General features: G+C 52.0%; 1 protein-coding gene across 4 annotated transcripts in view; it reads right to left on the reverse strand.

Annotated features, from left to right (window-relative positions):
• LIMD1 (LIM domain containing 1) overlaps positions 1–13519 on the reverse strand; it is a 69024-nt gene that overhangs the window by 44460 nt on the left and 11045 nt on the right. The gene's annotated exons all lie outside the window — the stretch shown is intronic.

A 13519-nucleotide genomic window follows, 5' to 3' on the forward strand; every position in this document is an offset into this window, starting at 1 on the left:
TCTTCTTTTTGTTGAGCTGTGAGGATTCCCTTTAGAATGGGGCTATGAGCCCTTTATCAGACACATGCCTGGTAAAGATTTTGCTAGAGTCCTATGAACTGTCGCTGCCTTTGTCTCCTCAGACTGTCAGCTGCATTTCAACACACGGAGTTCACCGGGCTCTGCCTCAACTTCTCCCTCCCTGTGTGCAGTGTGGACACTCTCTCAAGCCAGCACGCTGCAACAACCAGAGGGCTCGTCTCATTTCCTTCCCGTCTCTCAAGAATCACCACCCTGGGGACGCCCGGGGGGCTCAGCCGATTAAGCGTCTGACTCTTGGTTTCATCTCAGGTCATGGTCTCACAGTTCGTGGGTTCAAGCCCAGAGTCAGCTCTGTGCTGGCAGTATGGAGCCTGCTTGGGATTCTCTCTCTCTCTCTCTCTCTCTCTCTCTCCTCTCTCTCTGCCCCTGCCCCCCTCATGCTTGCCCTCTCTCAAAATAAATAAACCTAAAACAAATCTTAAAAAAAAAACACCAATAGATCGGGGTGATTTTTTTTTTTAACATGACATTTGTCAGTTTGGCTTATTTGCTTCTGGCACTTTTGTTAATAGAATTTATTTGTGAGACCAGTTTTAGGTTCACATTAAAATTGAGCAGAAGGGGGCGCGCCTGGGAGGCTCAGTTGGTTAAGCGTCCGACTTCGGCTCAGGTCATGATCTCCCGATTCGTGGGTTCGAACCCTGCATTGGGCTCTGTGCTGACAGCTCAGGGCCTGGAGCCTGCTTCGGATTCTGTGTCTCCCTCTCTGCCCCTCCCCTGCTCACGCTCTGTCTGTCTCTCTCTCTCAAACGTAAGTAAACATTAAAACTTTTTTTTTTTAATAAAAATAAAAATAAAATTGAGCAGAAGGTACAGAGAGTCTCCGTATTTTCCTGCCCCCCTCTCATGCTCGGCCTCCCCCACTATCACCATCCCCCCACCACAGGGCTACATTGGTTCCAACTGATGGACCTACGCTGACACATCATCACCCAAAGTCCGTAGTTTACAGGAGGTGTTGACCATCCAGTGGGTTTGGACAAAAGGAGAATGACACATAACCACCATTACAGCATCATACAGGAGAGTCTCACTGCCCTAAACATCTTCCGTGTTCCACCTAGTGCTCCCTCCCTCCCCCAACCCCTGGCAGCCACCGATCTTCTCACTGCCCCCATGGTTTTACTTTTCCAGAACGTCATGGGAGTGGAATCGTACAGTATGTAGCCTCTTCAGATCGGTATCTCTTGCTCGGTAATACGCATTTACGGCTCCTCCATGTTTTCCCACGGTTTGATAGCTCATTTCTGTTCAGCGCCAAATAAGATCCCATTGTCTAGATGGACCACAGTTCCAGGGACCTCCATCCTTCCAAGGACCAAGGATGGACCTTCCGTTTACCCCCTGAAGGACATCTGGGTCGCCTTCAAGCTTGGCCAATTACGAATACAGCTGCCATTGATATTCATGTAGCGGATGCTGGCGTGGACGTCAGTTTCAGTTCATTTGGAGAAATACCACGGAGCAAGACTGTTGGGTTGTATGGTAAGAGTATGTTTAGTTTGGTTTAAAAAAAAAACCAAAACGACCATCCAACTGTCTTCCAAAGTGGCTGTATGGGATTCTTTTAAAGATCATAATATTCCCACAGGAAAGGGCAAGGACTAGGGACAGTTTCCTGTTTTAAATGATGTACAACGGGAGGCAAAGAGCCACCGAGGATTATTCAAGCACTTCATCCGCCCGTCTGTTGCGGCCTGTGGCCCAGGTAGGGCTTACCTATTGGAAAATAAGCCTGCTGAGGGCAGAGGCCTGGCTTTCTACTTTAGCATCCCCACAAACACAAGGACAGCAGAGTGCCCCATACACGGCAGGTGCCCGATAAACGCTGAATGCATTCAAAAGGCAGAGGCAGGGGAGGGGAAGGGAGGGGAGGGGAGGGCGAGCCAGGTTCAGGAAAAGGTAAGAGAAGGCGCAGAGACAGGAAAGCCAGAGACACGCGTACAACTGTGGGATGATTAATGGGCCGGCAACGAGCCAGCAGGGCCCGGAGGCGGGGACAGGACGCAGGGAAACTCCCGGAGGGCCCCCTGGGACATGGGAAGTGACAGGAAGTGAAGTTCTGACCCAGGAGGTGTGTGTGGTGTTGGAGAAGGAGGATACTCTGCACACCTAAGGTAGGAGGCAGGATTCACCAGGGGCTGCAAGGGGCCAAGGTTTCCTCCATGGAGGCTCCAAGACGGTCACGGACCCATGTGGCTCAGACGTCCTGGACCACTCCCCCGCCAGAACCTCCTGGAAGACAGGGCCCCTACCTCGACACAGGATCTGCCCCTCCCAGGCTAGCCCGACTGTCATCCGGGAGGCCATAGTGGGCGAGCCAGGGCCTTGGGCGGCTGTCCAGAGCTTTCTCTCTTTTTTTTTTTAATTTTTTAAGTTTATTTATTTATTTGGGGGGGGGAGGGGCAGAGAGAGAAGGGGAAAGAGAGAATCCCCAGCGGGCTCCGTGCTGCCAGCACAGAGCCCGACGTGGGGCTTGAACTCACGAACCACGAGATGGTGACCTGAGCCGAAACCGAGAATCGGATGCTTAACCGACTGAGCCCTCATCCAGAGCTTTCTCTCCTGTCTTCCAGGTGATTAGCGGTAAAACCGGGCACCAGCGACAACCCCTACTAACGCTATGACGGATCGTAATGTCCTTAAGAAGCCAAAGCAATAAAACAGGCCTTCCTAAGAGCTTTCCAACTCTCCAGAAGGAAACAAACAAGTTTTACTACTACAGCAATTTGACATTTTATTATTACCATTACCACCACTGCCATTGTTTTGGCCGAAGGTTACCGGCACTGGAGAAACACAATTCAGGCTGGCCTCTCTGTGTGCACAGCAGTGGTTCTCAAAATGCTTAAAGCAGGAGAAACTTTTCTCAAAAAAAAAAGAAACAAACAAAAAAACAAAAAAAAAACACAATGGAAACTCAACTACATATAACAGACACTAGGAAAACCACTCTGGTCTGGGTGGGACAGAGCCTACTCTCCCTCTGCCTCCTGGAACGTTCCAGCCCCTGTCCACAAGTTCCAGGAAGGCTGTTTGAGAACCAATTACACAGGATAACTGACCGAATACAGACACCACCCAGCCTGGGCAGTGCTCCACGCGAAGTGGGTTATTCCAAACTGGTATTGGCTGATCTCTCGCGCACCCACAGCCAAAGACAAACCAGGTTTAGGGCCACGGCACCTTCCCCACTCCTTGCAGAGGCTGGATTTACAAACAAGGAGGCCAGCAAAGCAGCCTTAGCGCGAGGTTTGGCAACAGGATTCCTGCCTCCTTCCTACGGACAGCCAGACAGAGGACCCCGCAGCCTTCCCTTACCTGAACGCACAGCCAACCCGGGTGATGACCAGGTTGGCACCTTTTGTTGTTATGATAAGGTTTGAAATAAGAAGGCTCCATCGGGCTAGCCCATGGGGAAGGCACCCCCCAGCTCACACCTGGGCCTCGTCCCATCCCGGTGAGTACCCCTCTCTGTTAGGAAGGGACGCGTCTGGGAGCCGCCCGACCCCGCTGTGGCCATCACAGGACATCCTCTCTACTCCACCCGGATGCTGCGTGTCATGTGGGATCGCACAGCCACGAACCACCTACTGTGCTGGAAAGGGATCCAGGCAAGGGTCGCGGCATCCGATCAAAGCTTGGGGGTTGGCAGGGAGGGGGCAGGTCTTCCTGGGGGCACATCTGAACAAGTTACTCTGGACACAAGTCGAGCAAGGTCTTGTCTTCAGCCGAAGGTTGCAGCCTGTGGACCTGGGTGGCTCTGGGAGTCAACAGGTTCTGGAAGAGGGGCCAAGCTTTTGGGGCAGAGCTGGACCAATGACCCCGGCAACAGTCTCCCTCCTGGCCCCACGTAAGCTCACAAAAACCCCCAGAGGCAGTGGGTGCTGGGTCCTCTGGCCCATGCAGACGGTCACTTCTCTAGTCTGGCTATGCCGCTCAGTGCAGATGCCCACCACGACCTCTGAGACTCTGGTGCCCGTCTGGGGGCGTGGCCAAAGCACCTCAGATGAGTCTAAGGGAACAGCCAAGGTCAAGAGCCATGGATGCAGGTAACACAACCAACTGCATTCCACCAGGCTCCCGGGCCTCCCCTGCCTCTGCCTTCTCTCCCATGCACCCCGAAGCTCCAGGGTCAGGCGGAGGGAACTCCCCCCAAGCCACAAAGGAAGTATTTAAGGCCACTCTGGGCTACGGGGTCATTGCGCCAGTCCGCTTTCTTCACTCCGAAAGCTGCTCAAAACCAGCGATGGCTTCGCTGCATCGCGGTGGGGAAGGAAGTTTCCATCAGTTTCCCAATCACTGCAGACTAGAGCGAGCCTTGCCAGACTGCCTGCAGGTTCGCACCTGCCCCAGGGCACCCCCGCTCTCTGGCCTCCAACCTTCCCTGCCCTCCGCTCCCCAGGGGTACACAGGGTTCAAGGCACACCCCCCAGCAACCTTTCCCAAATCTGATCTGATGCGTAACGGCCACTCAGCATAGGAAACTGTGTTCTACCTTGTCAGGAGCCACGTGCCCTGGGCCACCGGCAAAGAGGAAAAGCAATGAGAACAACGGCGTCGCCCAGCATGCCGAGAAAAGGGCATCTCTGTTCGCTGCTGGGGCAAGCCTGCATGTGGACAACACCTTCCGGAGGGCAGGGCGGCACAACGTACCCAAAGCCTTAAAAAACCTTCACACCACTTGACCCAGCAATTTAAGACGATTTTTCCTAAGCAAAAAAGAAAAAAAAAACATGCGGCCAAAGATGGGCGTGCACAGGGGCGGTGAGTAGCTTAGCAGCTGCCTGGCATGGGGAGAGTGGGAGCAGGGAGACATCTGCTAATGGTGGGGTCTTGCTTTTGGGGGCGATAAAGGTGTTCTAAAATCAGATACTGGGGACGGCCGCACAACTCTGACCATCCTAAAAACCGCTAAGTTGTCGACTTTCAAAGGGTGGGTTATGGGATGTGAATTACATCTCCACGAAGCTGTTAGGAAAGAAACAAGCAAGCTCACGAAAATGTTATTAAGACGCTGAAGTGTGCCAACCAGAAAAGAATATAAAACCCCAAATGCAGAGGTAGAGCTAAAGAAACGCTGGGCAACTTTTACGTATTCTAGAAGTTTTAACTATTCTAGAGCAGCACCGTCCAATAGGGCCTTTTCTGCGGTGATGAGAATGTTCTATCCTCACTGTCCACGATGTCAGCTCTGGCAGCTACTGAGCAATGTGGCTAGGACACATAAGTAACTGAATCTGTAATTTCATTTCATTTTAATTAATTTACATTTAATCTTGATTAACTTAAACTTAATTTTAAATAGCCCCATGTGGCGGACGACACAGTCCTGCCCAATTCATCTTAAGACGTGAAAAATGTTCATCATACAATGTTAAATGAAACAAAGGGAGAGGAGACCACCACCCAGTACGTAGTAGGTTGCTTTCTTTTCTTTTTCTTTAATATATTTACACATGCAGATACGCTATGAAGAGCGGTTATGAGTGGTTTTTATTTTATTTTATTTTTTTAATTTTTTTTAAACGTTTTATTTTGAGAGACAGAGAGAGACAGAGCATGAGCAGGAAAGGGGCAGAGAGAGAGGGAGACACAGAATCCGAAGCAGGCTCCAGGCTCTGAGCTGTCAGCACAGAGCCCGACGCGGGGCTCAAACTCCCGAACCGTGAGATCATGACCTGAGCCTAAATCAAGAGTCGGATGCTTAACCGACTGAGCCACCACGCACCCCTTTTTCCTAAGCTCTTACGCATTTTTTAAAACATTCTACAATGAAGATATATTACCTTCATATTCAGAAATAGTGGTGGGATTTTTTTTTAAGACTTAAAGAATGTTTTAAATTGAATGTGTATTCACCACATCATATTCCTGCTCAAAAATGCTCAGTCCCTGACACCTACGGGAAGAGTTCAAAGTCCTCAGAGCACCCTGTGGCCTCACAGCCAGCCTATGCATGGAGTTGCTGACCCCACACCCACCCCGCCACCCCCAAGACTGTTCACCTTCCAGGGTCTTCTCATGTGATTTCAGACTTACAAAAAAAATTTTTTTAAGTACTGCAAAAGCTTCCTATATACCCTTTATCCAGATTTCCCAAATGTTAGTATTTATATGATTCCAATCACCAAAATTCAGAAAATTAACACTGATGAAACCCATACCTGCCTATACATGTATGTGTGCATACACACATATATGGATATGCGTATATGTATTAATCTACAGACCTTATTCAAATCTTACAAATTTTACCAACTGTCCCACTAATGTCCTTTTATCTGGACCAGGATCCCATCCCACACCCCAACCACAGACGACAGAGCAAGGCTGAGTGTAGGATGCACACTGGGTTCAGAAGGGATACTGAGGCACAGAGAGGCTTTGACGTAAGTTCACTCCAGAGCGTTGGGACACCCCCACCTCAGACAACAGCCCAATGCCACAGCCACAGCTATCCAAGTGGAACCAGAAAGAAAAGCCTTTTGTTTTTTGTTTTTTTTAAGGAAAAATAAAATCCTAAACTTTTTTCATTGTAACACAAGGCTGGGGGCGCCTGGGTGGCTCAGTCGATGAGTGTCCGACCTCGGCTCAGGTCATGATCTCACGGTTCGTGAGTTCGAGCCCCACGTCGGGCTCTGTGCCGACAGCTCAGAGCCTGGACCCTGCTTTGGATTCTGTGTCTCCCTCTCTCTCTGCCCCTCTCCCACTCACCCTGTCTCTCTCAAAAATAAATAAACATTAAAAATTTTTTAAATAAATAAATAAACACTTAAAAAAAAGATTTTAGATGAACACAAGGCTGATTTAGAGATGCTTTAAATACGCATTCACCAAAGAAGGAAAAAGGGTGTCACAGAGAAGGAAAAGAACACGAAGGTGCTGGAAACTTCAAGTTGGGAGGGATGTTGGTGCTCTCCAATTTCCAGAGCCCTGGCTCCTTCTCTTCCGCCCGCTGCCCCAGGGAGTCAGGAGCAGGAGACCGCGGGCTGGGGAGGGTCTCCCCCTCCCGTGCCAGCTGGGAGGTACCACCAGCCACACTTTGCCCCTGGGACAAGCACAGAGTCTGGAAGCACGCTTCTCTCGATTCTGCAGCTAACCCCATGCACGGCCTTGGATGAGTGACCTCCTTGCTCTGTCCCCATCTTCGAATCAGGAAACAATACTGGGCGCTCTGCGGGCCGCCAGAAACGTGAAATGGTGCTGGTAAAGCGCCAGGCACAGCCCTCCTTCCGTAACCGGCCCCACGCCTTGCGTGGGAACAACGTGGGGGGACTGGGTCCGAGTCCCCACCACAAACCAGGGGCCTTCGCACCTGTCTGCTGCTTGACCGAGAGGCTAAGACGGGGCACATCGTCAATTCCCCTTTCTGATCAAAGACACAAGCATTGCTTCTGAGAATATGTCGTTTAGAATCTGCAGAGTAGGCCAGCCATCTGCAGTACAGACACAGACGTGATTTTGCTGAGTGAGGAACGGGAAGAAGGGCATGAGGATTCTTTCTGGGCTCAGGAGTGACAGGACCTGGTTTCGTTTTCACGGGATCGTCCCAGCTGCTGACGGGATCAGATCCTAAATTAGACTGCTTGCTGGCCAGACAGAAGAAAATTCTTTTTTTTTTTTTCTTTTAGGTTTTTTATTTATTTTGAGAAAAAGAGAGGGAGAGAGGGAGAGCAAGCAGGGGAGAAGCAGAGAAAGAGGGAGCGAGGGAACCCCAAGCAGGCTCCACGCTGTCAGCACAGAGCACGATGCAAGGCTTGAACTCATGAACCGTGAGCTCATGACCTGAGCCAAAACCAAGAATTGGACGCGTAACCGATGGACCACTCAGGTGCCCCCAGAAGGAAAGACTCTCTAACCACCAGAAGTGATCTCCCACTCTGGCTGCCCCTGAGAGAGAGCCCCCTCCCACTGCTGGTTCCCCAGAGGAACGCAGAGGGGTTGTTCGGAGGGTCCAGAGAAGAGCTTCCCAAGGCCCAGGGGGAGGAGGGGCCCCCAGCTCTCCATTCTGATCCTATGATCACCTGCAAAAAATTAAACTCTGGCCGGCCTTCAAAAAAATCAAGCCACCAGGGTGACACGAAGTCTCCCAGCAAGAACCAGAAACAAGCAACTCAAGAGGAAAAGGCTTCATTCGCTGGCTTCTGAGTTCTAGCTGTGTGTCCTCCCCTGGGGCCCTTCACCAGGATAATTCTCACCAGGGACTCACTGCTCCAACAAAGTTCACTCTCGTTCCCTCAGATGCCTAAAAATTAAACAGCTGTGTGTCAGAACAAAAGTCTCTCTTAACAGTGATTACCCCCAAGTGGAACGATCGGTCCCTTGTACATCATTTTTGTCGGCACAGAGCTTCTGACTTTCCCACAGTTAGTTGCGCGTGAGCTTTTGGAAATGGCAAAACCATGCAAGTGTTCCGCGTTAGTGAAAGCGGGTGGGAAAAAAAAAAAAATCAAACCCTTCTGAGACCATAGTAACTACCAAAAAAGGGTTGAAAAATCGGCTGTGAAGACAGTTATTTTAACAGAAGGAATTAGAAGGGTGTCAGCCAAGTGTCCTCCTCACAGAGGAGCCAGTTTAGAAAGTAGCCAGCGGAGCAGAGCCCAAAGAAACCCTGGAAACAGCGCATCAAGAAGGAAAGGGGGTGGGGGCTCTCACATACTACTTGGGGGAAGGCTAAATGGCCCAGTCCCTTCAGAAAACTTTTTGGCAGCTGCTGAAAAAGTTAAACACACTCCTACTCTATGAGCCAGCAACTCCCCTCCTAGGTATTTACCCAGCAGAAGTGAAAGCGTATCCCGACACAAATGACCATAGCCGACTTCTCCTTCAGCCCCAGAAGGAAAGAAGACAAACATTCCTCAATAGGGAAATGGAAAAACAAAGTGTGGTGTACTCACCGAATGGAATGCTACTTGGTTAAAAAAAAAAAAAAAAGGAAAAAAAGACCAACACCTGACACACAGAAGCAACAGAGATGAATTTCACAGACGTTCTCTGCGTGAACGGTGCCAGACAAAAGAGGACGACAGCCGATGCTCGATATTCGCGGTATAATGTTCCATGAAGTCACCGCAAATGCCGAATTATCGAATAGTGAACATCGCCCCCCCTGGAGGAAATACAGGGTTAGGTTCCCGCCAGCCTCTGGTCCTAACACTGGCATCAACCAGTCAGTACATAACCTCGTTTTATCTGTGTTTCTGTTTAAAGACACCTTATTTAAAATTGTTTAATGTTTATTTTTGAGAGAGAGTGAGAAAGAGGAAGAGAAGGAGAGAGACAATGCACGAACAAGCAGGGGAGGGACACAGAGAGAGGGAGACACAGAATCCGAAGCAGGCTCCAGGCTCTGAGCTGTCAGCACAGAGCCCGATGAGGGGCTCGAACCCACAAACTATGAGATCACGACCTGAGCCAAAGTCGGACACTCAACTGACTGAGCCACCCAGGCACCCCTAAAGATGACTTACTTAACATATATTGTTGACTTCATTAACACTGAACTCACGGCCAACAGTATCAGGACATATGCCTGAACGAAACTTATCAAACACAGGTATTTTCTCCGTTAAAGGACATCACAGCCTTCTCGAGTTTACCAATACCACCCAGCACTTCAGCACTGTCCCTGAGGAACATTTTATACAGAAAAATCACCAAGAGCACAAAAATGCAAAAACCATGGCACTAAAACGACCACAAAAAAGACACTTGTTTACAGTGAGAGCTAAAACAAGCAGGCAGAGCAACGCCCCGCTCACCCTCAGCGGGGAATGTGTGTGGGGGGCCACTCACATTTTTCACCCCTCCGCACATGTCCCCAAATGACCGCCAAAGCGCTACGAGTCGATTCTGGGGTGACAAATCTTAGCAAGTAGGCAAACTCGCAAATACAGAATCCGTGAATAGTGAGGATATTGGCTGAATACGAACACCACACGAATCCATTTATGCTGTGTTTTAGGGCAGGCGAAACTAAGAAACGATGAAAAAAATCAGAAAAGTGCTCGGCTGGGGGTGGGCGCGGACTGGAAGAGGCAGGAGGGAACTTCCTGGAGCTGGAACTCTACTATACCTTGACAGGAGGGCGGGCTACACGGGTGCCAGCATCTGTTACAACTCACCCAACGACACATTCCAGGCTGTGCTTACGTGTAACTTTTTAAAATCACAGCCACCCGGGGCACGTGGGTGGCTCAGCCGGTTAAGCGTCCGGCTCTTGGTTTCGGCTCAGGTCATGACCTCGTGGTTCTTAAGTTTGAGCCCCACGTTGGGCTCCACACCGACAGTGCGGAGCCTGCTTGGGATCCTCTCCCTCTGCCCCTCCCCAACTCAGGCGCATGCTCTCTCTCTCTCTCAAAAATAAATAAGTGGACTTTAAAACATAAAATTAAAATAAAATAAAATAAAATAAAATAAAATAAAATAAAATAAAATAAAATAAAATAAAATAAAAACACAGCCACAAATTCCTCGACGCTCCTTCCATCCACAGGTGGGGAGTCTGCCACCCCTCCCCCATTCAGGCACAGGTGACTGCTTTCGCCAACGGTGTGCAGCAGAAGTGACACAAAGCCACTACCACGGCTGGGTCAGAAAAGGCCACGCGGCAGAAAGGCCCCGGGCCTGCCCTCCAATACCCAGTGCGGAGACTGAAACCCCACAAACAAAGCACACAGCTGGGCTGAGGCCCCGCTGGCTTACTCAGCATCGGATCCCTTCTTCCTGCTGCCCTCCCCCTTCCCTTCCTTTGCTCTCTGGCTCTAAACTAGGGCAGGGCTGCCTCGCCCCACACCCACACAGCCACTGACACCGAGGGGTGGCAGCTGGGGGCCACAGGCCGAGGAGGGAGGGCTGGCTCTAACACTGCACTGACCTCTGAGGCCAGCCACCAAAGGGCCTCTGTCTAAGCCCCACCGCCAGAGAGGAAGGCATCGGCCATGCCGGAACGGGCCGCAGACAATCGGGCCTTTGGAGGCTCCTTGGGAAAGCCACCCATCTTGGCTCCCCTCCCTACACCACCCAGGCGAGGCCTCCACAGCCCAGCCAGAGGCGCGGGGTGCGGGCCCCTGTTGGCCGGGGCCCAGAGGAGCCCAGTCCCGGGGGGCCTTCCGCCACCTCTCTTACTAGAAACACCATCTTTCCTTTCTCGAAGGACAGCGAGGGGACATGCAGTCCCCCTGGATGTCCCTCCTGTCCTCGCGAAACTGAGTGTGTTTTTAAGGTCCTGGAACGTTGGCTCAGCTACGAGGACCACCTGCTCAGATCGCAGAGTACCTTCTTCCTCCATCAGAACAGACACGCTTCAAGGGGCTGTGAGGGCCGCCTCCTGCAGCGGGCACACAGCCTCAGTGCGCTCGTGTCGGGGCGGTGGCGACTGGACAGACTACATCTTAAGCACCTGTGAGCTTGGGGCGCCTGGGTGGTTCAGTGGGTTGAGCATCTGACTTTGGCTCGGGTCATGATCTCGCGGTCCGTGAGTCGGAGCCCCGCATCGGGCTCTCTCCTGTCAGTGCAGAGCCTGCTTGGGATCCTCTGTCCCCCCTCTCCCTCTGCCTGTCCCCGCTTGCACTCTCAAATATAAATAAACAAACAAAGTAACAAACACTAAACACAGAACTAATGTAAAAATATTAATGAGCTGTTTGACATTTTTTCGCCATATCAAGTCTGGCCCAGAGGAGATATCACCCTTAGAGCACATCTCACGGGGACCGGCACACTCTGAAGTCCTTCCCAGCTGCTGGACAGTGCAGATCTACGTTAATTAATTTAGTCTTCCCACCAGCCATGCCCGCGTTTTCCTGACGGGGAAACTGAGGCACAAAAGGCCGTCGAAGAGTCGGCCCGGGGCCGATCGAGAGCCCACAAGCAGTTCCGCAAATTCTGACTTCAGGACAAGATGAACGCCCTCTCAGATAAGAACACACACGTCTGCCTGCCGGCACCTCCCCCTGCTCCTGTCCAAACTTCCCCGGGACTCTGGGCCCCACAGTTCTGCCACCCGGACCACGGCATCCCAGCCTCTTCCGGCCACTCCGGTCCTGGGCTACCCGGAGCATCTTCCACCCGGGCGGCACCTCGTCCGGGTGCCTCCGGGTCAGGGTGAGGTGTGCCTGCCTCCCACGCACGCCCCGGCATGCGCACGTGGGGTGTGGAGGGGCCCCGGGGTGTGCGTGCACCACAGCAGGAACGTCCCCACTCAAAGGGCCGGCACTCGGGAGGGAGTCGGGGACTCTCCTCATCCCTCTGCTGGCCACGGTGTTCATTCATTGATTCAGCAAGTCTTTGCCGCACGCCTGCCGGGTGCCAGCCACTGCCCTGGGCCCTGGCACACAAGGACGAACAGAAGGGACGCCCCCCGCCCCCGCTCATGGAGCCCACATCCCAGCAAGTGGAGCTAAGCAACAGGTCTGGGCACAAAGCAAGCCCCGCAAATCCTAATTCCGCCTCCTGTATACAGTAGGTGTTCCCTAATGACCGTGGAGGGAGTATGTCATCTGGGCCTGGAACTGGATGTGGTGACGGACAGAGGTGGGGGAGGGGCAGCCGAGAGCCCCGGGGACCCAGCAGGAGAGCCAGTAACCCGGTCGCTGGGGGGGGGGGTCACGCCCACAAGCCTAGCCTCAGGACTCCAGAGCCCCACCCGGCCAAGCTAAGGCAAGAGCGGTGCAGAGACTCACCCCGGTTTCATGCTCTCTGGCTGAAATTCCCTTCTCAAAACGTGGCCAAGTGTCAAGTCCACCCCAAGGTCCAGAGCGTCTCCCAAGTTTAGAAGGCACCGGGGGTTCAGCATCTCCAAGGTTCAGCCGCGTGGCGCACCCAAGTCCCGGCCCGAGCAGCTCAGCCTTCCGCCCTGATCGGCTGTCAGAGCGTCACAACAGCCGCCGGGCACAAGGGGCAATGGCATTGTGGCCTCCACGGTTTCCCAGTCCACTGCTGCTGAGCCAACGGTGGATTTGTGACTGAAACATCTTAACGTCTCTAAGTTTTTATTTATTTTTGAGAGAGAGAGAGAGATCGAGAGAGAAAACATGCGAGCGAGTGGGTTAGGGGCAGACAGAGGGGGAGACACAGAATCCGAGGCAGGCTCCAGGCTCCGAGCTGTCAGCACAGAGCCCGACGCGGGGCTCGCACCCAAGACCTCGAGATCATGACCTGAGCCGAAGTCAAACGCTTCACCGGCTGAGCCACCCAGGCACCCCCGAGATGTCTTAACTTTTTATTCTTCTACACACCAGGCCCTGTGTTTGGTACTTCGAATCTTATCATTAATTCGGTGTTGGATTTTACTTCCTCATTTTCCTTATTATTCTCAAGTGCCACTTTACATGAGCTTAAGTGTTTTTCCCCCAAGAATGTGGTTTTGATCTCACGAGTGAAGTCAGTTAAGAGCATTATTAGTGGGAGCAGGGCATTTCAGGGTCCCCCTGGT

This window comes from Acinonyx jubatus, chromosome A2 (assembly GCF_027475565.1).
Source record: "Acinonyx jubatus isolate Ajub_Pintada_27869175 chromosome A2, VMU_Ajub_asm_v1.0, whole genome shotgun sequence".
Classification (NCBI taxonomy): Eukaryota; Metazoa; Chordata; class Mammalia; order Carnivora; family Felidae; genus Acinonyx; species Acinonyx jubatus.